General features: G+C 36.5%; 1 long non-coding RNA gene across 1 annotated transcript in view; it reads right to left on the bottom strand.

Moving 5' to 3' along the window:
• LOC139363505 (uncharacterized) overlaps window positions 1–23093 on the bottom strand; it is a 189738-nt gene extending 166645 nt beyond the window's left edge. The window contains exon 1 of the long non-coding RNA XR_011624026.1: window positions 22867–23093. This is a non-coding gene — a long non-coding RNA (uncharacterized lncRNA). The remainder of the gene's footprint in view (window positions 1–22866) is intronic.
• Between the last annotated feature and the right edge of the window lie 3800 nt (window positions 23094–26893).

The raw sequence follows: 26893 nt of genomic DNA, 5'->3' as shown, positions 1-26893 counted from the left end.
ATGCTTCTAATTACAGAGACAAGACATCCTTCTTGTCAGAAACCTTTACCCTAACCGCAAAACTTAATTCTTCTTTCTGATGAAGCAATTATTAAATGATTTACTTATAGTGACAGCATAATGTACTTGATTTTAAAAACTATTGGCTAAATATGTTCTAATTGATTCAAAAGAACTTGCAATGCAAATTTTATGTATCAGTTGTAAACCAATAGAGATATAACACTTACTGATGATAAATTCAGCACAAGTACATTTTCTGGAGTCTTCTAATTTTAGGTTGATATTGTAAGAATGTCTGCTATAGCCTGTGGTGGATGGACATATATCAATATGTTTCAGGAAAGCCAAAGGAGAGCCTTGAGATAACTTAAGGAAAAGCCAAGAGAAGACTTATTAGTACTTCAAAATCATTTTAAAAACCTTTTAAACTGGACGTGATTTTCTATATCCATTATTTTTTATCTTAAAAATAACCTATACAAACTATTCTAATTTCCTATTTTGACAAATATATTGATGGCAATGTTCTGCTTCTAGCAAGGTTTGACAAAAGTACCGACAAATTCTGTGCCCCTAAATTGTACTAATTAAAACACCAAAAAGGCCAGACTTGGTGGTCTTATGCCTGTAATTCTAGCATTTTGAGGCTGAAGCAGGCAGATCATGAGGTCAGGAGTTCGAGACCAGCCTGGCCAATATGGTGAAACCCTGTCTCTACTAAAAATACAAAAATTAACCGAGTGTGGTGGCACGCTCCTGTAGTCCCAGCTACTCGGAAGGCTGAGACAAAAGAATCGCTTGAAACCAGGAGGCGACGGTTGCAGTGAGCTGAGATTGCACCACTGCACTCTAGCCTGGGAGACAGAGCAAGACTCCATCTCAAAACAAAACAAAACAAACAAACAAAAAGAAATCATGTCTTACAACCAAGTATTCGAAAAAGATTTATAGATATTCTAGTTTTCTGAACTGTTAGAAAAGTTTTTGATTGTTATTTAGACACATTAACTTTTAAAACAATCTTTACTTTGAAAATATAATCTGAGAGAAAGTCAGTCACATTCACAACTGGAATCTATGTGAATAAGTAAATAGGTTAATAACCTAAATCCAATTGCTGGATGTCCACATGAATATCAAATGGATTGGTGCTTCGTTATTTACTTATTTAGATTTTATGTTAGCAACAATCCTTTGCCCAAATTTTAAAGCGGGAAATCATCTTTTTCTGATTGAATTGCAAACCCTAATCATCTATTAAGGATAGTAACATCTTATCATAGATATAGTGACTTTGTGACTGGTGTGTTCTTGGTCTTTTAATTTATTAGGTTTTTTAAAAGTAAAAGTAACTATAATTTTTTTGAATGGCATAAGCAAAAAGTATCACTGCAAAAAAGAAATAGCAAATATCAGTAAGCAAACAGAGCTTGCTGAAAAAGAAAAGTCCACATTAACCTGCACCTAGAGATGACCACTACTAATACCTAGCAACTAGGAATTAGAAAATACATCTTTCCTGATGCTTTCACCTACATGTGCACATATTTCCCTTGACTATCCTTACCTGAGGATCGTTGCTCACTCTTTTTTATTTTGCACTTAGCTATGCCCTTTTACTTCAGGTCTGTGAATTACAATCTCCACATAATTCAATTCTGTGTTTTTTGCTTTTTTTTTTCTCCTATTTGAGAGACTTGACAGACAGTTAAATCCATGTACCCTTCTAACAGGTTTTCCCCCTTTCTATTTCTGTGTTTCAGTCGTTTTCCAAAAAGACTGTTTGTTTCTCCCACTCATCTTTCCCTCTCTTTCTCTGTATTTTATTTCGACATACAGCCTTTTTTGTTTTATTATTAATCACATTTTCTTCTCTTTTCTTTTTTTCCTTGTCTCTTCCTTTCTTTTTTCTTTCTTTCTCTTTTTCTTTTTTTTTCTTTTTCTTTTTTTTGACAAAATCTCACTCTGTCTCCCAAGCTGGAGTGTGGCAGTACAATCACAGGTCACCGCAGCCTCAACCTCTTAGACTCAAGCCATCCTCCCACCTCAGCCTCCCAAGTAGCTGGGATTACAAGCCTGTGCCACTATACCTGGCTAATTTTCTATTTTTATTTTTTGTAGAGACACAGATCTCACTATGTTGCTCAGACTGGTCTCAAACTCCTGGACTCAAGCAGTCCTCCCGCCTTGGCCTCTCAAAGTGTTGGGATTACAGGCATGAGCCACCACACCTGGCCCACATTTTCCTTAATACTTAATCTTTTTTCTCTGCTTTTTAATGTCAAAACTGAAAAGAATTATCTTTCAATTCCTCTTGTGTAAGATGAAAAAATATAGCATTACCTCCTGTCCTTTCCTCAGCTTGATCTAACCTGAAATTTTAGATCTCAGTTATCATTATGTCATTAATATTTAATTAACTAATTATTTGTGTTTTAATATTATAGAAAACTTCTCTGTCAAGGTCTGCTGATATTTTTATCGTGTTGTAGCTGCACATTTCTGTAAATTGGGTGTCTGTCTCATATTAAATTAGTTTCAATGCTCCTGCTTATTACTATTTCTTTTGTTGCCATAACCCACACATTGTCCAGTTGTCTATTTTGATTTCTTGTTCAGTTACATGGGCCACCTGGTGGAGATCCAAGTTTATGTCCCATCACCCTGTGCATGGCATACGGGTATGTGGCATCACTCTCTTTTCCTCAGCACCTGGTGAGCCCTTTTCATCTAGAATCTGGGGTTTCGGGAAACTTTCTTCTTCCTTTCATCATTGCCTTGGGTCCATCAGTGACACTCTTCTTCTGGAAGGAATAAACGTGAGCTCCTCATTATGTTCTGTGTGGCTCAGCATTTCTTTTCTTCCTTCTTTCATTTTTATCTCTGTATTTTCTGTCTTAATTTCAGGAACAGTTTTGAGGGGTTTTTTTTTTCTACTTCAAAAATTTCATATTTTCAGTATCAAATCTACTATGCATTGCATACATCATGGTTTTTTATTTGAATACTTGTATCTTTAATCTCTTTATATACAACTCTGATTCTAAAACTTCATGGCTCCTTATTTTGGATTCATGTATGCAAATTCTTTTAAGGCATATTGATAACATAGTCAAAGCCATTACACTTTTTCCCGACTGCTCCTTGAGGTAAATCTGTTTCGGGGGAAGCTCTTGCTTTCATTCTTCAGAGCAGTTCTTACATTAGGTTGAAGCATACAAAGTTGCCAGTATTTCAACAAGTTTTTACTTACGAACGTGGCAATTTTACAAGATTTAATCTAAAATAAATGCTTCATCTTTTCTAAGATGTGTGACTTATTCATCTTTTTAGAAGCAAGTCTCTGCTGCCCAGATTGGCTTATAGGCAAGTTGAAGTTAAGATGAGTTTATGGGATTTGTTTATGGTTTTGTTGCTAATTCTTCAAGTCCAGGTGCATAGGGAGAGGAGTGTTTTCCTTTTTCTTTCTTTTTGTTTTAATTCCTTCAAAAAAAAAATAACAAAACAAAAAACAGGATCCATGTGCAGAATGTGTAGGTTTGTTACATAGGTATATGTGTGCCATGGTGGTTTGCTGCACCTATTGACCCATCCTCTAAGTTCCCTCCCCTCACCCACCACCCCCCAAGAGGCCCTAGTGTATGATTTTCCCCTCTCTGCGTCCATGTGTTCTCATTGTTCAACTCCTATTTGTGAGTGAGAACATACAGTATTTGGTTTTCTGTTCCTGTGTTAGTTTGCTAAGGATGATTACTTCCAGCTTCATCCATGTCTCTGCAAAGGACATAATCTCATTACTTTTTATGGCTGCATAGTATTCCACATTGTATATGTACCACCTTTTGTTTATCCTGTCTACCATTGATGGTAATTTGTGTAGGTTCCCAGTCTTTGCTATTGTTAATAGTGCTGCAATCAACATACATGTGCATGTGTCTTTATAGTAGAATGATTTATATTGCTTTAGGTATATACCCAAATAATGGGATTGCTGGGTTAAATGGTATTTCTGGTTCTAGATTCTTGAGGAATCATCATACTGTCTTCCACAGTGGTTGAACGAATTTACATTCCCACCAACAGTGTAAAAGCATTCCTATTTCTCCACAGCCTCGCCAGCATCTATTGTTTCCCTACTTTTTAATAATTGCCATTCTGACTGGCATGAGATGGTATCTCATTGTGGTTTTGATTTGCATTTCTCTAATGACCAGGGATGATGAGCTTTTTTGCATATGTTTGTTGGCCATATACGTGTCTTCTTTTGAGAAGTGTCTGTTCATATGCTTTGCCCACTTTTTAATGGGGTTGTTTTTTCTTGTAAATTTATTTGAGTTCCTTGTAAATTCTGGATATTACACCTTTGTCAAATGGGTAGATTGCAAAATTTTTCTCCTGTTCTGTAGGTTGCCTGTTCACTCTGATGATAGTTTCTTTTTGCTGTGCAGAAGCTCTTTAGTTTAATTAGATCCCACTTGTCAATTTTGGCTTTTGTTGCAATTCCTTTTGGCGCTTTTGTCATTAACTCTTTGCCCATGCTTATATCCTGAATTGTATTGCCTAGGTTTTCGTCTAGCGTTTTTATTTTGGGCTTGACATCTAAGTCTTTAATCCATTTTGAGTTAATTTTTGTATACCATGTAAGGAAGGGGTCCAGTTTTAGTTTTCTACATATGGCTAGCCAGTTTTCCCAGCACCATTTACTGAATAGGAGATCCTTTCCCCATTGCTTGTTTTTGTCAGCTTTGTTGAAGATCAGATGGTTGTAGACGTGTGGTGTTATTTCTGAGGTCTCTGTTCTGCTCCATTGGTGTGTATATCTGCTTTGGTACCAGTGCCATGCTGTTTTGGTTACTGTAGCCTTATAGTATAGTTTGAAGTCAAGTAACATGATGCCTCTGACTTTGATCTTTTTGCTTAGGATTGTCTTGGCTATACGGGGTCTTCTTTGATTCCCTGTGAAGTTTAAAATAGATTTTTCTAATTCTGTGAAGAATGTCAATGGTACTTTGATGGGAATAGCATTGAATCTATAGATTGCTTTGCACAGTATGGCCATTTTCACAATATCGATTCTTCCTATCCATGAGCATGGAATGTTTTTCCATTTGTTTGCATCCTCTCTTATTTCCTCCAGTAGTGGTTTGTAGTTCTCCTTGATAAGGTCCTTTACATTCCTTGTTAGCTGCATTCCTAGGTATTTTATTCTCTTTGTAACAATTGTGAATGGGAGTTCATTCATGATATGGCTCTCTGCTTGTCTATTGGTATAAAGGAATGCTTGTGATTTTTACACATGATTTTGTATCCTGAGACTTTGCTGAAGTTGCTTATCAGCTTATGGAGTTTTGGGGCTAAGATGATGGGGTTTTCTAAATATAAAATCCTGTCATCTGCAGACAACTTGACTTCCTCTATTCCTGTTTGAATACCCTTTGTTTCTTTCTCTGATTGCCCTGGGCAGAACTGCCAACACTATGTTGAATAGGAGTGGTGAGAGAGGGCACCTTTGTCTTGCATGAGTTTTCAAAAGAAACGCTTCCAGCTTTTGCCCACTCAATATGATATTGGCTGTGGGTTTGCCATAAATAGTTCTTATTATTTTGTGATATGATCCATCAATACCTAGTTAATTGAGAGTTTTTAACATGAAGAGATGTTGAATTTTATTAAAGGCTTTTTATGTATTGAGATAATCATGTGGTTTTTGTCTTTGGTTCTGTTTATGTGATGGATTACATTTATTGATCTGTGTATGCTGAACAAGCTTTGCATCCCAGGGATAAAGCCAACTTGATCGTGGTGTGTTTATTGGCATGCTGCTAGATTCGGTTCGCTAGTATTTTATTGAGGATTTTTGCATCGATATTCATCAGGGATATTGGCCTGAAGGTTTCTTCTTTTGTTGTGTCTCTTCCCAGTTTTGGCATCAGGATGATTCTGGTTTCATAAAATGAATTAGGGAGGGGTGAGAGAGTGTTTTTCTTGTGATAAATTTACATTGTTATTTGAGCACATCTGAATACTGGGCAGTGGGGAAGAAGGCGGAGCTATAAATATTCTCTGCATTGAATATTGCACCTGTCATTTTCACATGCAAATTGTGGATGCTGGACAGTAGAATTGACTCCATGTCTCCTTGGGACTGTGGAGCCATTTCTTTTTTCAGTAATCATGGCAGACAAAACCAATAGTCAGCATGTTCTTCACTGTTACACGTGATTGCCAAAGTTGATAAATAAAAATACAAGGTACTTAGTCAAATTTGAAGAAACAACAAACAGGTTTTTAATTTTAGCATGTCCTGTGTAATACTTGGGACATAACATATACTTAAACAAGTATGTGTTGTTTATTTCAAATTCAAATTTGTCTGGGCATTTTGTATTTTATCTGGCAACCCTACTGCTCAGCCCAGTCACAGCATTAAATTCTTCTCAACACAAGCATGCAGTCAGTATAAATCAACTGCTGTTGACATGTGAGTTGATGTCTATTTGACATTTCACATTCCACAATGGAACTTAGCTGGTGGGGTCCAAATCTTACAAAACAGGCCTTGCTTATCTCCAGTTCTTGCTTGATTAGTTTTGGATGTTAGCCTGGGTCTGGCAGAATCTCCTCCCCTCTTCTCCAGGAGCATAGCTTTTGTACAGGAGGAGTGGTGTGAGTCACTCTAGAACTTTCATCAATCTGGGTTCATCTCACCACCTCTCCCATAAATTCTCCAAAGGTAGTGCAAATTCGGTAGTGCCCTTCCTACTTTCCAATGGCCATGTGGGTTTTCTGTTGCTTATTTTGAAGGAATTTGGGGAAAAAGAGTATTAGATGACTGTGTTGTAGTCATCTTGTCATCTAATATGAAAAGTCAAGATAATTTTCTTGATCTGAAACAAAACAAATCCTTGCACATGGTTAAATGTCCATGTTCCACTATGAACTTTAATACTCATATAAGCCCAACTGTGAAACTTATACATAGGTTGGTCAATACTTTTATGGCTGGATTGTTCTTCTGGTTTTAACAACACAAAGATTTTAGCAAAGGCAATCATGAAAGAAATTGCCCCCTGCTATCTATTTTGAGTATGAGGCAATGTGCAGACACTAAGATTTGCAAACAAGTATCATGAAGTAGAACCCTGTAGAGAAACACCAATGGAAATTTAGAAATGTCACATGAAGATAATTTCTTATTTCAACATACAGTGACATCAAACTTCAAAGAGAAACCATTAAGAATAAAAGTCAGATAATTTAGGTAGCACTTTGGAAACGATCATACATGGCCTCTTTCCTTCTCTTCCTTTATCTTTTCCTCTCTATGGATGATATATGACAAAAGAGGAACATTCTGTAGCATTAAATCAGATTTCATACTCATTATTATGATTATATGCACATCAACAGTACATGCTCTACTTTTGCTTAAATCATGGAGATTATGAGAAAAACATTCTTTTGGAGAATTTAGTTTGTTTACCAGCTTTTATAGATATTTCATTAGAGAAAAATTGGAACTCTATCTGGGTACTCAGGATTCATACTTTCATCTGTAAATTTCAGTAACTGCTAACACCAGCCGGCCAAACCGATTATGAAGCTCTAAATCTGATCTGAAATTTCAAATTCAATTCAATTTCAGTTCAAAACATATGTTGTTAATGATGCCCTCCTGTTCCTGCAGTAAGAAGGCTGCTTTTCTTTTTTCGTATAGACAATAGCTTTGATTATTTTAAGTTTTATATGTGATACATATTTAAAGTATAAACTAAAATATATAAAAAGGTATAAAGAAAATATATAAAAATTACTTTTAATTACAACACTATGAGATAAATAGCCCCATTATGTTGATATATTCTTTACTTCGCTTCCTGGATAGAAACATAAGTGGGAATATATGAGCACAAAAATACCATTAAAAGAATTGACTTTTTTTTAGGCGTAGTGAGCTTTAGCCCTTTATTTGATTTCCTTTTTCATATTTAAAGCCACCTTATAAAGTATGTACTATCATCATTTCCTATTTAGAGATTAAAAAATTGAGGACAGAAAAGGTCAGATTGGCCAAAGTCATGTGATAGCAAGTGGAGAAGCCAGAATTTGAAACAAGGCCATTTGACTCCAGAGCTCACGATACACGACACGCGGTTTAATGGACATGCATTTTATCACCTAACGATATACCATAGATACCTTGCCATATTGGCACATATCAAAATACATACATCCTTTTTATGGCAACATAGTATTCCATTAGGTGGTCGTACCATAGTTTACATAAACAGTCTATTCATAATGGAATACATTTTTTCACCACTATAATATTACTTTGAAAACTAAAAGAACCCTTGCAGTTATCTTTGCTAATTTTTTTACTGCTTGTTTAGGATAAATTCCTAAAAGTAGGATTTGGGAGTTCAATTTAATTTTTCAGCACACATTGCCAAAATGCGCTTCCTGAAGATTAAGCCAACCTACTCTCCTTCAAACAGTACATTAGAATAACTTTTCCACACTCGCTCCCTTCAGAAAGATAATTCTTAAAGTCTCACATTCCAAGACACTTTGAAAGCAAAAAATCTCTTTCCATAGTGAGTCATCACTGTAATTTCCATATAGCCAAACTTCTTTAAAGACTGTGATACCCTGTCTAGGCACCAATGCTTCTCTGTAGACCAGCTTCCCAAGATCAATTTTCCCTATGGTGGCCAGCAGGCGGTGCTCACACACAAATTAGAAAGATCTATGTGGTCACTTTGATTCTCTAAGGCAAAAGGCTTCGTTCACATCACCTCAAACCCTTGGATAACACTACGCGGCCTGTGAAAACCACCTGATTGCTCGAACCTTATAGTATGGTTTATTCAATACTCTCTGAAATTCAGGTTCTTATTCTTATACCAATATCTTAGGAAGAGTCATGTGAGCAATGTCCAAATATTCTTGACTATGAGTAAGATCCATGTATGCATACTACCAATAGCTCCCTAGGACCCAGGCAGGTAAGTTTTTAAGTATCCAATCTTAAACATATATCACAACCTTAACCACCAACTCCGTATCTATACTCCTTGCCTGTAACAAGTGGCATATGCCAAAAACCACCTCATGCTCTCTCTTTTCTGTATTTTACTTTCTTTCAACAATTACATATTTCTTACTTGAAAAGTAGATAACATATGTGATTTGTTGCAAGGCTGAGGCAGGTAAAAGTTTCTCCATATTTTCCTTCCTAGTAGAGTCCAGTCTATTTTTCTTTTATGGTTTTATATATGGAATAATCATACTGCCTTGTGCTTAACACAGAAAAATTTTAAATTCCTGTATAGTTTGGTTGCTAACATCTTGAAAAGCAGAGTTCAAATTAAAAATTGACTGCACAAAAATAGAAATTTTTGGTATTTTAATTGTTAAATTTGGTCTGAACAACCAAAATACCAGGGAAAAAAATCTGAGAAAAATATTTAAAACCAATACGATCCACAAAATGTGATGTCCTTAAGAGATAAGGGAGTGCATAGATCTATTCAAAATAAAATACTGGGTCAGGCATGGTGGCTGATGCCTGTAATCCCAGCACTTTGGGAGGCACAAATGGGAGGATCTCATGAACCTGGAAGGTCGAGGCTACAGTGAACGGTGATTGTGCCACTGCACTCCACCTTGGGTGACAGACCCAGACTCGGTCTCAAAATAAATAAAATAAAATTATAACAGAAAAAATGGGCATGGTGCCTGAACAGAATTTACAGAAACATAAGTAACTATAAGCACATTTTAAGAAAAAATGTGATCTAATTACTTATAGAAAAAATGCAAATTAAAATGACCTTTGTTCAAATTGGCAAAGACTAATTCAGTAATTAGTAATTATACTTAGGATCTGGCAAAGATCAAAGTCATGCTTTACATATAGTTAGTAGAAATAGATCATCATTCTAGGAAAAATTTTACAAAGCATAGCAAGGAGACAGGGAGGGGAACATCACACACCAGGGCCTGTCGGGGGTGGGGGACAAGGAGAGGGATAGCATTAGAGAAATGCCTAATGTAGATGACGGGTTGATAGGTGCAGCAAACCACCATGGCACGTGTATACCTATGTAACAAACCTGCACGTACTGCACATGTACCCCAGAACTTAAAGTATAATAAAAAAAAAATGTAATACCCTTTGACTGGTAATATATCTCTGGAAATTATTAGAATCTTAGTCAAAGAATATATGTGAAAAGTTTATTCTGGCATTCTTTATTCTAACAATAAATTATATACCACCAAATATCCAATAATGCCACATAATCTTTAATGTACATATATATCAGAAGGAAAAGGAAATGAAAATATATCATATCTTCTGTATTTGTTTTCTCTGGGTATTGGGTCACAGTTTTTGTTTTTAGTTTTACATTTTATTTCTCACACTTTGTAAAAAAGATTGTATTACTTTTATGATCAGAAAAAAACAATTTCAAAAATCAACTTGAGTCACAATTACCTTACAACAAAACAATCTTAAGTGTAGAATTTAGTGACTTTTGACAAACGATATCCTAATGTAACAATCATGTAACACCCACCACAATCGAGATACAGAATATTTGCAGTCAAATTTCACCACTTCAAACCCCATCAACACATGGGCAATATTCTGTCACTATAGACCAGTTTAGATTTTACTAAAATTTAATGTAAATGAAATTATACAATATATAATCTTTTTGCTTGTCTTCTTTCTCTCAGCATAATGTTTTTGAGATTTAAACAGGATGATGCACAAGTTAATAGTTTGTTCCTTTTTATTGTTGAGAAGTGTTGATTTTAACATAAGTAACAATTTGTTTATCTAATCAACTGATGATGGACATTTGGGTTGTTTCCTATCTGGAGTAATTATAAATAAAGCTTCCAATTACATTTATGTAAAATTCTTCCTGTGAACTTATGCTTTATTTTGTCTTAGGTACATACAGTGGAGTAAAATTTCTGGCTAGCACTGTAAGACAATATTTAAATTTATAACGAAGCATCAAATTGTGTTTCAATGTAATTATAACAATTTACCTTTGCAACAGTAATGCATGAGAGTTTCAGCTGTTCCACATTCTCACCAACACTTGGTATTGTCAGTCTTTTTAATTTTAGTTATCCTGGTGCTGAGGAATGGGATCTCTTAATTTTTATTTCCCTGGTGACTAATGATGTTGAGCATCTTTTCATGTGCTTATTGACCATCTGTATACACGTTTTTTGGTCAAGAGTCTGCTCAAATCTTTTCCCTATTTGTACCTGGTATGTTCAAAAACTTATTATTGAGTTGTAGGAGTACATCGTTAAGTTCTAAAGTCCTTTGTCAGATATATGTATTGTGAATTTTTTCCTAGTATATGATTTGATTTCTCATTTTCTTAACAGTATCTTTCGAAGAACATTTTTGAATTTTAATGTCATGTAATTTATCAATTTTTTCTTTTATAGTTTGTTTTTGGTATCATATTTAAGAAATATCTTCCTCCTACAAGGGAAGAAAATATGCTTCTATGCTTTCATTTTAAAGTATCATACTTCCAGCTTTTATGTTTATGTGAATGTCTATTTCTGTTCATTTTTATATACGTTGTGAGGTGATTTGAAGATTCATTTTTTTTATGTGGATATCTAACTATTCTGGCACCATTTGTTGAAAAGATGAGTTTTTCACCAGTTAATTATCCTGAAATGTTTGTTAAAAGTCAACCACCTGGCTGGGCACAGTGGCTCACGCCTGTAATCCCAGCATTATGGGAGGCCAAGGTGGGTAGATCATGAGGTCAGGAGATCAAGACCATTCTGGCCAATGAGGTGAAACTCCGTCTCTACTAAAAAAAAAAAAAAATACAAAACTTAGCTAGGCGTGGTGGTGCATGCCTGTAATCCCACCTACTTGGGAGGCTGAGGCAGGAGAATGGCATGAACTCAGGAGTCAGAGGTTGCAGTGAACCGAGACTGTACCACTGCACTCCAGCCTGGCAACACAGAGAGAATCCATTAAAAAAAAAAAAAAAAAAAAAAAAAAAAACACCTGTAAATGTAACAGTTCACTTTTTTTTGTTGTTGTATTTTTACATTTTATTGAACAAGAGTTTTTCTTTTTTTTTTAATTATAATTTAAGTTCTGGGGCACATGTGCAGAATGTGCCAGTTTGTTACATAGGTATACATATGCCATAGTGGTTTGCTGCACCCATCAACCTATCATTTACATTAGATATTTCTCCTATTGCTATCCCTTCCCCCACCCCCAACCCCCCATCCCCTGACAAGCCCTGGTGTGTGATGTTCCCCTCCCTGTGTCCATGTGTTCTCATTGTTCAACTCCCACTTATGAGTGAGAACATGCCGTTTTTGGTTTTCTGTTCTTGTGTTAGTTTACTGTGAATGATGGTTTCCACCTTCACCCATGTCCCTTCAAAGGACATGGACTCAACCTTTTTATGGCTGCATGGTTTTCCATGGTGTTTATGTGCCACATTTTCTTTATCCAGTCTATCATTGATGGGCATTTGGGTTGCTTCCAAGTCTTTGCTGTTGTGAACAGTGCTGCAATAAACATACATATGCCTGTGTCTTTATAGTAGAATGATTTATAATCCTTTGGGTATATACCCAGTAATGGGATTGCTGGGTGAAACGGTATTTCTTGTTCTAGATCCTTGAATATTGTCAGTCTTTTTAATTTTAGCTATCCTGGTGGTGAGGAATGGGAATTGCCACACTGTCTTGAGGAATTGCCACACTATCTTCCACAAATGAACTAATTTACACTCCCACCAACAGTGTAAAAGCATTCCTATTTCTCCACATACTCTCCAGCATCTGTTGTTTCCTGAATAGTCCACTTCTCGATTGGCTATTTTGTTGCATTGACCTATATATCTATCCTTACAGCAGGAATCATCAACTCTAATGAGCTTCAACTTTTGGATCTCTGTCACATTGGAAAAGTGAACAGATTACTTGCTCCAGGTGATACTACTAGAATCAAGCAGAGAATATTATTGGGGAAAGAGACAGATTATTATAATGCACATTCATCTGTTGACTGTATTTATGGAATAGTCCTCTCTTTACAACAGTAAGCTCCCATCACTGGAAGTGTTCAAGCCAATGTCAGATCATCATTTAGCAATAATGTTCTGTAAAAGAGTCCTTGTCTCTGCTTGCAGATGACATGTCTCTGTTTGCAGATGACATAATTGCATATTTAGAAAACCCCATCATCTCAGCCCCAAATCTCCTTAAGCTGACAAACAACTTCAGCAAAGTCTCAGGATACAAAATCAGTGGGCAAAAATCACAAACCTTCCTATAATAATAGACCAATAATAGACAAACAGAGAGTCAAATCATGAGTGAACTCCCATTCACAATTGCTACAGAGAGAATAAAATAAACTTTGGAATACAACTTACAAGGGATGTGAAGGGCCTTTTCAAGGAGAACTACAAACCACTGCTCAATGAAATAAAAGAGGACACAAATAAATGGAAGAACATTCCATGCTCATGGATAGGAAGAGTCAATATCGTGAAAATGACCACACTGCCCAAAGTAATTTATAGATTCAATGCTATCCCCATCAAGCTACTATTGACTCTCTTCACAGAATTACAAAAAAAAAAAAATTCTTTAAATTTCATATAGAACCAAAAAAGAGGCTGTATAGCCAAGACAATCCTAAGCAAAAAGAACAAAGCTGAGGCATCACACTACCTGACTTCAAACTATACTACAAGCCTACAGTAACCAAAACAGCATGATACTGGTATCAAAACAGATATATAGACCAATAGAACAGAACAGAGGCCTCTGAAATAATGCCATGCATCTACAACCGTCTGATCTTCGAGAAACCTGACAAAAACAAGCAATGGGGAAAGGATTCCCTATTTAATAAATTGCGTTGGGAAAACTGGCTAGCCATATGCAGAAATCTGAAACTGGACCCCTTCCTTATACCTTATACAAAAATTAACTCGAGATGGATTAAAGACTTAAATGTCAAACCCCAAACCATAAAAATCCTGGAAGAAAACCTAGGCAATACCATTTAGGACATAGCCATCGTCAAAGACTTCATGACTAAAACACCAAAAACAATGGCATCAAAAGCCAAAATTGACAAATGGGATCTAATTAAACTAAAGAGCTTCTGCACAGTGAAAGAAACTATCACCAAAGTGAACAGGCAACCTACAGAATGGGAGGAAATTTTTGCAATCTATCCATCTGACAAAGGGCTAATATCCAGAATCTATAAGGAACTTAAACAAATCAACAAGTAAAAAACAACCCCATCAAAAAGTGGGCAATGGATATGAACAGACACTTCTCAAAAGAAGACATTTATGTGGCCAACAAATATATGAAAACATGCTCTTCATTACTGGTTGTTAGAAAAATGCAAATCAAAGCCACAATGAGATACCATCTCATGCCAGTTAGAATGGTTATCATTAAAAAGTCAGGAAACAACACATGCTGGAGAGGGTGTAGAGAAATAGGAATGCTTTTACACTGTTGGTGGGAGTGTAAATTCAACAATTGTGGAAGACAGTGGGGTGATTCCTCAAGGATCTAGCACCAGAAATACCATTTGACCCAGCAATCCCATTACTGGGTATATACCCAAAGGATTATAAATCATGCTACTATAAAGACACATGCACGGGTATGTTTACTGCAGCACTGTTCACAATAGCAAAGATTTGGAAGCAACCCAAATGTCCATCAGTGATAGACTGGATAAAGAAAATGTGGCACATAAACACCATGGAATACTATGCAGCCATAAAAAAGGATGAGTCCATGACCTTTGCAGGGACATGAATGAAGCTGGAAACCATCATTCTCAGCAAACTAACACAGGAACAGAAAAGCAAACACTGCTTATTCTTACTCATAAGTGGGAGTTGAACAGAGAGAACACATGGACACATGGAGGGAAACATCACACACTGGGGCCTGTCGGGGAGCAGGGGGCTAAGGGAGGGATAGCATTAGGAGAAACATCTAATGTAGATGACAAGTTGATGGGCACAGCAAACCACCATGGCACATGCATATCTATGTAACAAACCTGCATGTTCTGCACAAGTATCCCAGAACTTAAAGTGTAATAATAATAATAATAATAAAAGATTCCTGCAATGGGTAATTTGTTTAGAGGGGATGCAAAATCCCTTCTAGCTCTTCAAGTTCGTGATTCTGTGGAAAGCTTGCAAGAACTCAGTAGAACACTTGAAAACTTACATCACAAAAAAATTCACAGCTTCTCAAGCCAAAATAGCCTATGAATAGATCACGAATTTAAATACTGAAATAAAAGGAGAATCAAAGTTTACTTTTCTTTGTCATCTCTGTAAGTGAAAAAAACAATCTTCCAACTCCAGAGGCACTAAGTGCCTTGCTCCAGAATAATACAAATAAAAAGATAAAATAGCTTGAAGAAAAGAGGTACATTTTTTTCCCCTGCAAACGGAATTAACTAGGTCCCACAGATCCAAGGCTGGAGGGAAATTAGGCTATCATATAGGGAATCAGACTACAAATAGAAACTTTAAAATACAGAACAACTATAGCATCATTGTATTTATTACTTTGTAGCCTGATGCATATTAATGAGCATCAAATGCATCCACTGCACACAAGCTCTTCACAGTGAAGCTCCTCTTTTATCATGTCTTCTCACCGTATTTTGAAACAATGTATCAATACAACACAAAATATTAAATAATTTATTATACCATGTTGTATGCATCAAGGACCTTTATAAGTGATAGTCAGAGCTTCTGATTGGCTTAAGAGGTTAAATTGATAGAATTCCTCCTAGCTCATATCTTAGTTCATAACTAAGAACAATGCAATTAATTGCACTATGACTCCAATTCTTTACCTCTCCTTGAACCCACACACTTTGTCAAGTGACTTTGGAGCTCATCCTGTAAAGATGGAGTATTTCTCCATTCCATGTGCCTTGCTTTTACCTCTGGAATAAGTGGGCATGGCAGTGGGTTCTACGCCTGGTACTGCAGGGGCTTTGCAAGTGTTTGCTTGCTATCTCTTGTGTCCCTGCCATCAACATAAGAACGTGCCCACGGATATGGTTTGGCTCTGTGTCCACACTCAAATTTCATGTTGAATTGTGATCCCTAGTGTTGGAGGTGGGGCCTGGTGGGAGGTGATCGGATCATGGGGATAGTTTCTGATGGTTTAGCAGCATCCCCCAGTGATGTCTTCTAATAGAGTTCTCAGGAGATCTGGTTTTTTGAAAGTGTGTAGCACCTCTCCCTTAGCTTTCTCTCTTTCTCCAGCTCCTGCCATGTCAGATGTCCCTGTTTCCCTTTTGCCTTCCACCATGATTGTAAATTTCCTGAGGCCTCCCCAGCCATGGTACCAATGCAGCGTATGGAACTGCCAGTCAATTAAACCTATTGTCTTTATAAATTACCCAGCCTCAGGCAGTTCTTTATAGCAATACAGTAATGGACTAATACACCCATGCTAGTCCTCTGGAAGATAAGAGACCTATCCACCACATCTGAGTTGCCCATTATTTCAGTCACAGCAAGCCTAGACCAGCCAACTCCCAATGCATGAGTGAGCTCAGACAAGATGAGCAAGACTCCTGGTTAACCTAAGGCTGACTCCATAGGGTAAACACATCTCTATGAAATAACAGAGCTAGATGGTTGTTTGTTGTGATGTGGCTGTTTGACAATAAGTAACTGGTACAATTTTCTTGTGAACTTTCCTGCAGATGATATAATATACCCATCACACTTTTAAACACATTGAAAATACTCCCTGAACTGCTTTTGTTTCCCTGCATATCATTAGAACCTTGGGCACACTAGCTTGCAAACAGACTTCTTCTGTAAGTGTGATCACAATCATTGTTACAAATAGACTGCACGATCTGTCAGGTGTGAGTCTATAAAACACAAGCAGACATGACTGCATTCAAATGCTGTCAGGCTTATTTTTAGAGTCTCCAAAATCAATTTCTAAGTGAAATCCATTCATCCAATAAACCTGGATTCATTAATATGTGTGTAGGTATATGTATATATGTGTGTGTATATGCCCTTGAAATATTTTTAGAAGAATAATACACTAGTCTGCAAAGAAAATGAATCAATAAATTTTAAGAAATCAAATTATACTAGCTGTTTTCTCCTATCTGATACATTAACACCAGAAATGTATAAAAATATTAAACCAAAAGCATCAAATTACTTTAAAACTCCATTTTAAAATCTTTTTATGTCAAACAGAAAATAATTCTCAAAAACTCTTAGAGAACTAGGCCTAACAGTATATTTCATACATGAAGAGCTTTTAGTTTGAAACTAGAAGCCACATCATACTTAATGAGGAAATACTTGTTCTGTCACACTTAGATCAGAAATAGAAAAGCAAAATGTATAATGACAGCACCATTATTTATCAATAGTCTAGAAGTGAGAAATCATATGATAAAAGAAGAAAGACATCAGAAAAAATACATTTATCACTATTTGAAAGTAATTCAATTTTCAATGTAACATATTCAAGAATATCAATAAAATTATTCAAAGTTTTAAAAAGTTATATAAGGTAGCTGATTGAAGCACAGATGTAAATCAGTTGACATCAGACATCCAGCACAACATTTCAATATATGTAATTAAGAATTGATTGAAATCATCCGGAAAAAATACACCTTTTCCCAACCAACACTTTGGTATTCAAAATACGAAGAAACGATATTTAGTAGATAAATTTGTAAGGACTTGAATATAAGGCAATGCCCTTTTTATTGGGTGATAATTTGGGAGAATTGCTATTTAATATTAGGACATATATATTATATATAAAATTATATATAATACATATAATAAAAACATATTTATTTTATATATTTACAAATACCAGCTTATAGATATTTATACAACTTCAAACAACCATATTCTTATACATGTAATAGGAAAAATAGTCTGTTTATCAGAACAAATAATAAATAACTGTCAGATGGACAGATAAATGAATATAGATGTGAATATAGATTTTTTTAACAACTAGAATTAATTTTTATAATAAGGAAATGCTGTTGAGAGAATGTTGAAAATAGGTGTGGAGAAAACCTTGGAATAAATTAAGACTTGCTTGAAGGCTAGTTTTTTTATTTGTATTTTTATTTATTTTAGACAGGATCTCACTCTGTCTCCCATGCTGGAGTGCAGTGGTGCTATCACAGCTCACTGCAGTCTCAACCTCCCAGGCTCAAGTGATCCTCCCACCTTAGCCTCCCAAGTAGCTGTGACTACAGGCACACACCACCACACCCAGCTAGTTTTTGTTTTGTTTTGTTTTGTTTTTTTCAATAGAGATAATATCTCACTGTTTCCAAGGCTGGTCTCAAATTACTGAGCTCAAGCAATCGCCCTGCTTTAACCTCCCAAAATGCTGGGATTATACACATGAGCCACTGTGCCCAGCCTGAGGGCTGGTCTTATCGTTGGTTAGTGCTAAGAAGACTAGTAGAATTTAGGCAGGGCACAGAACAAGCACTACCAAGTAAAAAACTTGGGTTTTAAATTGCAACTTAGTACTATGCATAACATATCATGCATATCATCAACTAATTGATAGAAAACAAAAAGAGCTGTAAATATGTAAGAGTTATCAACATTACAATTTATACCTATTGCACAGTAATTTGTCTCTGTGATTGTACAAATCTTATATAATTATTTCAAATAGTTACTGATACTAGAAAACGCCACAATAAAACACTGAATTGGTTTTAAACATGCCTGTAGCTATGACAAACACACTTGTGCATGCTCTTTTTGTTTACTTTGCAGAAGAACGTTATTCTACTTCTGGTCTCTATTCTCTTCCCATGAGTTTTATTCTTGAGTTGCGTAAGAATGATTTCTCAGGGAAAAGCAATTCTATTTTACACCATGAATTCAACAATGCTCTAGCAATATATGCGAGGGAGGTAAGATTCGTGCGTCAAAACCACAGATGGATGGCTAGGAGTTCATCTTCTCTTCCTTCTTCAACCTACTGTCTGGTAGAGGTGTTAATGAACAGTGAAATGACCATATGCTTAGTGCAGTTCAGAAATACATAAAGAGAAAAGAAACAGAGATTGGGTATTCCTGAAAACTCAAATGTTTGCTAGACCCTAAAGGCAAGCAGGTAGAAAATAAATAACAGATATCAATCATTAAATCACAAACAAAATTAGCATAAGTATATGAGAAGCAAATCAACCTCACCAGTGATGATGAGTATCTGCCAAAACTTAAATGCAAAAGTCTAACACAGTGTAATATTTCCTCTAGGAATTTAGGCCATAGAATACTTCTAGAAATACTATGCAAAGATATTCCTGTCTGTGTAAGTACTTATGGAAGTATTTCTATGTGTGCATATGTATGTGCATTTGTGTATCTTTGCACACTTCTCTGGAAATACATATATTCATACCAGCATTATTTTTAAAAACTTAGAAATAATTTTTAACTTAAATAACAATTGATACCTGCTGAACTGAACAGTGCCAACTATAGTAAATGTTAAATTAATATGTAGTGTTGTTTTGTTATTGGTGCAATTTATTTTGTTCTTTTTTTTTTATCTCCCTCAATAGAAGATTTGTTCAATTAATTGTGGACATTGATATATCAGAACACCCTGCAGCAATCAAAAAGAACAATCTAGGTTTACATTTGCTGACATTGAAAAATATATTGTTCCAAAAAGAAAATGCAAGTTTCTTAATGGTGTATGTAGTATCATCTTATTTTTCTTTTAAACATCAAGGAAAAATGAAGCTGAGGAACATACTTGGTAAAGAGATTTTGCATTTCAATATTGTCATCTTTTTTAAACAAGCAAGAATTACTTTTTTGTTTTTCTGGCCTGATTTTACATTTCCTCTTTGTTTTCCACAGCTTTAGTATGATAGGCCTAGGTATGATGTGTTTTGTATTTCATCTGCTTAGAGATCTGAGCACTTCTTGAATCTGTAGCTTGATGTCTTTCATCAATTTTGGAAAATTCTCAACCATTACCTCTTGAACTATCATCCCTGTCCCTTTCTTTCTCCTCTGTCCCTTTCTTTCTCCTCTGTCACAGTGATTATGCATGTTTTAGACTTTTTCACCATATTCCATTTGTCTTCCTCTTTTCTGTGTTTTCTATCCTTTTAGTTTTTTGTGCTTTGGTCTGGATATTTTCTTCTTACTAATCCTCAAGTTTACTAATTCTATCTTTAGCTATTTCTAATCTTTAAACAGTCCATTGAGTTTGTAGTTTCAGATGTTGTATTTTCAGTCCTAGCATCTCCATTTCATTCTTTTTTTTACAGTTTCCTTTCAGGATTCTCATTTATTAATTTTAATGCCTTGAATATATATTACATATTTTGAAGTCCCTGATAACTCTTTTATCTGTATCTGAATAATGATTTTTTGGCTTTTCTCTTATTTTTTACATGTCTGATTATTTTTCATTGAGAGTTATACATTCCACACAAAGACCTGCAGAGATATTTTGAGATTCTATATAATATTATCTTTCTCCAGAGAAGATTTAATTTTGTTTCTCAATTCACTTTTCCAATCAGGAATTAAGATGATCTGAAACTGGGCTTGATTCTCTATAAGGAATTTTCTATTCCCAGTCCCTTTTTCTTTTACGTTTGAGGGTTCCAAGCAAGTATCTGGGATGTTTGTGAGGGCCTCTCCACATTGGTGGACCCTGAATGCCAATTGTTCACCTTCACACCCATGACAGCCATGTGAGTCTGTTGAGAGCCTTACTCAGCTTCTCAGCCTTTCAACATTGCTTTGGAAATTTGCAAATGCTTTGAAGAATCACCTTTCTGGGGTTGCCTTGTTTTTCTTGTCTTAGGTACATAAATCCTTACTCTTCAGCTTTTCTACTGTTTTCAGGTCAAGGATTCATGAAAAACAAGCTAATATGCCATCAACCAAGTATAAATAATAAGTAATAGGTTTTTTAATTTAAAAAAGAAAATATAAAATTTTATTACAGTCAGTCACATTTTGAATTAATATCTGCCATTTACTTACACCAAAATGAGAAAGAGAAGAGAATTTTTATGGGAATTCTAGATTTAGAGATTATATTCAAGGGATTGGCAACTCCAGAAGATGTGAGGGGAACTGTGAAGTGCATAAGATGATAAAATTAGGAATCTGGTTGTCATCAGGCTAGTTTTTGTTTTAGGATTAATCCACTGGAGACTGAGATCTATTAAAAAGTATCAAAATGACCAATTAGTAGGAAAAATGAAATTTCTAGGTTGAAATGTCAACACAAAACCAGATCACAATCTCTTTTCGTTAATACTGTTAATACATGCTGTTGAATAAATTGCATTATTTTTTCTTAGCAATATATCTTAACAAAATATCTATCAATTTTCGCAAATATAAGTTACCCTAAAACTTAAGGCAAAACAATTATCAACAGAAACCAAGCAAAGAAAAGGCAAATAAATTTTTCAGAAAACTGGCAATCAAGAATCTCAAAATTTGTTTGTGACTTCACATCTCCTGACCTCACATACTAGTGAATAAAATGTTACCAAATCCTGAAAATTCTCACTAATACTCACTTCCCAATTTAGGTAAGTCCAGACTGGCAGTAAGTAGACAACTCAAAAAAAATCAAGGAAAAACAATCATAAATGAAACAATCTAAGATAACAGGATCTCTACAAAGACAAGAAAAATCATCATCACTTATTTGTTGGCACTACATGCTTAATGAAGTATCCCGGAGAACCTATGAAGATAACTGGGTACATCCCCCACATAGAAGGAGTAAACTCTGAAACAGGACACTTGAGACAACCTTAGAAATGAGAAGACAGTCTTTGCCATTTAATAAAGTCTGCAGTACAAGTCTCTCTATCACTTCCAATGTTTGTCCCCCATCTAGTGTCCACAAACTCAGAAAAGCAAATCAAACCAAAATCCCCCTGCTTCAAAGTGTGAGTCAAGGGAAAGACACATTCTTACATTGCTATCAGATGAATTAGAAGTATCATTAGTGAGTGTTAATTCATACTGTATTAGAAAAATTGAAGCCTAGACAGAGTGGCCCACCTTAACAAGAACAAAAGAAAAGATACAACAATAAAAGAAAGCACAAACCAAGAACAGACAAAAATTCCTAGTGGGTGCCTCATGTCATGGAAAAGTTTTAGAAGAATACGAATTTAATATGTTAAGTACTCAGAGTTAAAATAATAACACCATAGAGTAAGAGGAAATGTGAGTGCTCTTTCCAGCCAATAAAACAAATTGAGAGCCAAAAATCTACCCTTACCTAGCAAATAAATAAATTAATTAAAAATGTTAAGGAATAGATTAAGTATGACTGCAAATTAAATTACTGACGAAGGGGAAAGCCTTTGAACGTAATGAATGCTAAGGAAACAGGCAAACAGATAAGGCAATTAGAAAAATGATAAGATATATAAAAGAGAGACAAACACAATCCATCATCAAGATAGTTCCTACCCCTAGGTAGAAAACAACAAACAAAATACAACAAAAATATGTTTAAAGGTATTATAGGTCAGAATAGTGCTCTGAATACATGCAAATAATTTTTTTCATCCTAATGCCCCACTATAATCACAGAATAATAACAACTACTATTATTACTATTCAGTAATAATAATGCTATGCCAGACAGAACAAAGATGAGAAAACTGAAAAAAAATTCAGTAGCTGAAAAGCAAATGGATCAATGATAACTAATTTGGCAAGTACCAGAAATACAGACCTCAAGGCTGCAGCTGGGAAAGTTGAGGTTCAACACAGTTTACTTCACAGAATTCCGACAAGGTGCATGAAGCGGCAGCCTCACATCCCTTTAGAACTGGAGGCAAAATGGAAGAGATGCCAAAATGAAGAGGATGACTGACAGAGTTGTTTGCAAAGAAGATATACAAATGGTCAACAATCACAAGAAAAGAGACTCAACATTAGCAGCCGTCAGGGAAATGCAAATCAAAACCACAATTAGACACCACTTCACACCACTTAGATGTATATAGTCAAAAAGACAGACAATACCAGACGTCAAAGAGGATATGAAGAAATTGGAACCCTTATACATTGTTGATGGGAATGTAAAATAGTACAGCTGCTTTGGAAAACAGTCTGGCAGTTCATCAAAAGTTAAACATAGTTATTTTATGACCCAGCAATTCTACTCCTAGGTATATACCCAAGGAAATTGAAAGTATATGTCCACACAAAACTTGTACACAAATGATACATAATTCACAATACTCAAAATTTGGAAACTCAACGTCCGTCAACTGATGAATGGATAAGCAAAATGTGGTAATGACAATAAAAAGGAATAAAGTACTGGTACATGCTACAACATGGATAAATCTAGAAAGTATCATGCTTGTAAAAGAAGCCAGTCACAAAAGGTTACATATTGTATGATCCCATCTATATAAAATGGCCAGAAGAGACAAATCCATAGAAACAGAAGGTAGATTAGTGGGCTTTTTAGGGCTGGAGGTGGGGGTGGGAGTGGGGGTTGGGAAAATAAGAACTTAGTGCTAATAGATATGGGTTTTCTTTTTGTGGTCATGAAAAAATTCCAAATTTAATAGTGGTGACAGTTTCACAACCGTTTGAATGTATTAAAATCATTTCATTGTACTTTAAGTGAATTGTATAGCATGTGAATTACATTTCATTTAAGTTGTTCTTTTTTAAAAAATGATTTGTTTGATAGGTGCAGCAAACCACCATGGCACGTGTATTCCCATGTAACAAACCTGTAGGTTCTGCACATGTATCCCAGAACTTAAAGTGTAATAAAAAAGAAAAATTTTTTTCAACTATTAGAAGAAAAAAAACGATTTGTTGATTTTCCAGAATAATGGATGAAAACAGATGCAACCAACCTTCATTGTTGTCCCCTTTTCAAAATACCAAAGACAAAGACAAGATTTTGTAGACTTCCAAAGGGAGAAAAACAGGTTCAACCTCTTTTGAATCAGAAATCTGAATGGCATGAGTTTTTCCAACAGCAACCATAAGCATGAAGAAAATACAGCAATTCCATCAATAACCTGAATAAAAATATCCCTAAGCTAGAATTCAATTATTAGCCAAACTATAAATCCAGTATGAGAGAGTAAGACGAAAACATTTCAGGCATGTAAAGTCTTTTTTTTTTTTTTTTTTTTTTTTTGAGACGGAGTCTGGCTCTGTCGCCCAGGCTGGAGTGCAGTGGCCGGATTTCAGCTCACTGCAAGCTCCGCCTCCCAGGTTTACGCCATTCTCCTGCCTCAGCCTCCTGAGTAGCTGGGACTACAGGCGCCCGCCACCTTGCCCGGCTAGTTTTTTTGTATTTTTTAGTAGAGACGGGGTTTCACCGTGTTAGCCAGGATGGTCTCGATCTCCTGACCTCGTGATCCGCCCGTCTCGGCCTCCCAAAGTGCTGGGATTACAGGCTTGAGCCACCACGTCCAGCCGTAAAGTCTTAAAAAATTAACTTTGTGCACGCTTTGACAAGAAGCTGCAGGAGGATACGCTCCTTGAAATGAGTGCATATACCAAGAAACAGGAAGACATAGGGACATGGAAAATAGATCATCCAATGCAGGAGAGAGACAAAGAGAATTCCCAGGGAATTCCAAGGAAGAGGGAAAATCTCAGAATGGTAGTTATGCTCTAGATTAGAAAGCAACGGTCCAGTCTGCAGTAGTATGTCCCAAACAACAAATACACAGAAATCTTTCTCCACCAAGATCCCTACAGGCCTTCAACCCAGAACGTCTGGGTAAGCCTGCTCCAGATTCCACGCCTTGGGTTGTTTCCCCACATGTTGCATAAAATTCCTGCTCTCTCCTCCATGCTCAATGCTGGTTCATGTTTTGACACATCTAAAGACTCTCATTTCAAAACACAAAAGGGAGCTTAATTCACCTTTACCTGGCAGCTAAAAGTATGCCATGATGAGATGCTTTCGTCAAAGTATCCGTGGTTATGCTGTATAACAAATTAACTCCAAACCTCAGTGAACTTTCACTCTCACGCTGCACATCCAAAGTCTCTGAGGCACCTAGGCTGATGAGCATGCTAATTCTTCTTCTTCTTTTTTGTTTTTTTGAAACAGGTTCTTGCTCTGTCGCCCAGACTGGGGTGCATATCTGGCTAATTTTTTGTATCTTTTTGTAGAGACGGGGTCTCACCATGTTGCCCAGGCTGGTCTCAAATACCTGAGTTCAAGTGATCTACCAGTCTCAGCCTCTCGAAGAGCTGGGAATACAGGAGTGAGCCACCGCACCAGGCCAAGCTTATTCTTAATGTGCTGTTTCCACAGTTGCTGCGGTAGTTTTAAAGAGAGTTAGCCAGTGGACTGGGCACGGTGGCTCAGGCCTGTAATCCCAGCACTTTGGGAAGCTGAGGTAGGTGGATCACTTGAGCTCAGGAGTTCGAGACCAGCCTGGGCAACATGGCAAAGCAACAAGGTGAAACACCATCTCTATTAAAAAAAAAAAAAAAAAAAAAAAAAAATATATATATATATATATATATATATATATATATACACAAAATAGCTGGGCGTGATGGTGTACCTGTAGTCCCAGCTACTTGGGGGGTTGAGGTGGGAGGAATGCTTGAGTGCAGGAGGTTGAGGCTGCAGTGAGCCATGATCACACCACTGCACTCCAACCTGGGAGACAGAGCAAGGTCTTTTTCCCCAACAACAACAAAAAAAAGACAGAGGGAGAAAGAGTTAGCCTAGCACCAGCTTGTGATCTTTTACTCAGAAATGACAATACATCTCCTGCACTCCCAGTACATCAGCAAGAACCAGAAACATGGCCCCAACTAACTGCAAGGGCTCTAGGAAATGTGGCAGACCACATGAACAGATGGTGAGCAATCTATATCTCTGCTGCACAAGCTGAGAAGCAGAAAATACCGAGCAGCCCAATCCTAGGTATTTTTGTCAGATACCTAGAATGTGGCCCGCAGTTCATTTCCACCAGACGCCCTACCTTGGCAAGCCCTGAGTTTCCCAGGACTCAGTCATGATCTCGCCCACTTACTTCCTCAGAGGAGGCTGCTGTTAATTCCAAGGGAAGCTGAAGCCAGAATATGACCCAGAGAATGTTCAGCTATGGTTCCTTCACGCAGTGTGGGCCTTTCCTAACATAACTAGGCTTGTACTTGCTACTGAGATTTTTTTAAACTAAGGGCAGATAGATAGGAGACAGAGAAGAAAAAGGGAGAGAGAGGGACTGGAGATTCAAACATGGATTTAAAAAACTGCTTTTAAAAGCAAAGAGGCCGGGCGCGGTGGCTCAAGCCTGTAATCCCAGCACTTTGGGAGGCCGAGACGGGCAGATCACAAGGTCAGGAGATCAAGACCATCCTGGCTAACACGGTGAAACCCCGTCTCTACTAAAAAATACAAAAAACTAGCCAGGAGAGGTGGCAGGCTCCTGTAGTCCCAGCTACTCGGGAGGCTGAGGCAGGAGAATGGCGTGAACCCGGGAAGAGGAGCTTGCAGTGAGCTGAGATCTGGCCACTGCACTCCAGCCTGGGTGACAGAGCGAGACTCCGTCTCAAAATAAATAAATAAATAAATAAAAGCAAAGAAAGGCTAACACAAAAGTCAAAGCAGTGGTTGCCTCTGGTGGAGAGGGGAAGTGATACAACTGGGAGAAGTTCTGGTATTATAGTCTATTTCCTAACCTGGGTAGTAGGGAATGAATGGAGGTGTATTTGTTCTACTAATGTTCTGAAATCTATCTATCTGTCATCTACCT

Source organism: Macaca nemestrina, chromosome 5, assembly GCF_043159975.1.
Source record: "Macaca nemestrina isolate mMacNem1 chromosome 5, mMacNem.hap1, whole genome shotgun sequence".
NCBI classification, from domain to species: domain Eukaryota; kingdom Metazoa; phylum Chordata; class Mammalia; order Primates; family Cercopithecidae; genus Macaca; species Macaca nemestrina.
The sequence above is the reverse complement of the archived record's forward strand: the minus strand, read 5'-3'. Positions and strand labels throughout refer to the sequence as shown.